General features: G+C 36.9%; 1 long non-coding RNA gene across 1 annotated transcript in view; it reads right to left on the bottom strand.

Annotated features, from left to right (window-relative positions):
- Nucleotides 1-350, bottom strand: part of LOC108531056 (uncharacterized) — a 5,449-nt gene extending 5,099 nt beyond the window's left edge. Inside the window, exon 1 of the long non-coding RNA XR_001886051.1 lies at nucleotides 89-350. This is a non-coding gene — a long non-coding RNA (uncharacterized LOC108531056). The remainder of the gene's footprint in view (nucleotides 1-88) is intronic.

The raw sequence follows: 350 nt of genomic DNA, 5'->3' as shown, positions 1-350 counted from the left end.
AAAAAAAAAAAAAAAAAAAAAGAAAATAAAATCAAATGGTGATGATTAGAAGGACATATTTAAAATACGATGCAGAATCTTCACTTACCTTTCACTCCTCGCTGCTCCCAAGCCTGTAATGCTCTCTCTCTTCTTTTGCCTCGTCTAATTGTCACTTGTTGTTTCTTCTGTCACCTCGTCAGGATGATACCTCCTTTCTGTTATTTTGGAGGAGGATGGATCCCCCATTTGCTTTCCTCACATTGTTTCTTCTCCTTTGCATTCGTCACAACTGTAGTTTCTAATTTACTTCTGTATTTTTCTAATACTAGGTTGGTGCAAAAGTAACTGCAGTTTTTGCCATCAGTGGA

This window comes from Rhinopithecus bieti, unplaced genomic scaffold (genome assembly GCF_001698545.2).
Source record: "Rhinopithecus bieti isolate Rb0 unplaced genomic scaffold, ASM169854v2 scaffold_7888, whole genome shotgun sequence".
In the NCBI taxonomy this organism is placed as follows: domain Eukaryota; kingdom Metazoa; phylum Chordata; class Mammalia; order Primates; family Cercopithecidae; genus Rhinopithecus; species Rhinopithecus bieti.
Note: the sequence above shows the minus strand (reverse complement) of the source record. Positions and strands in the feature narration are given on the sequence as shown.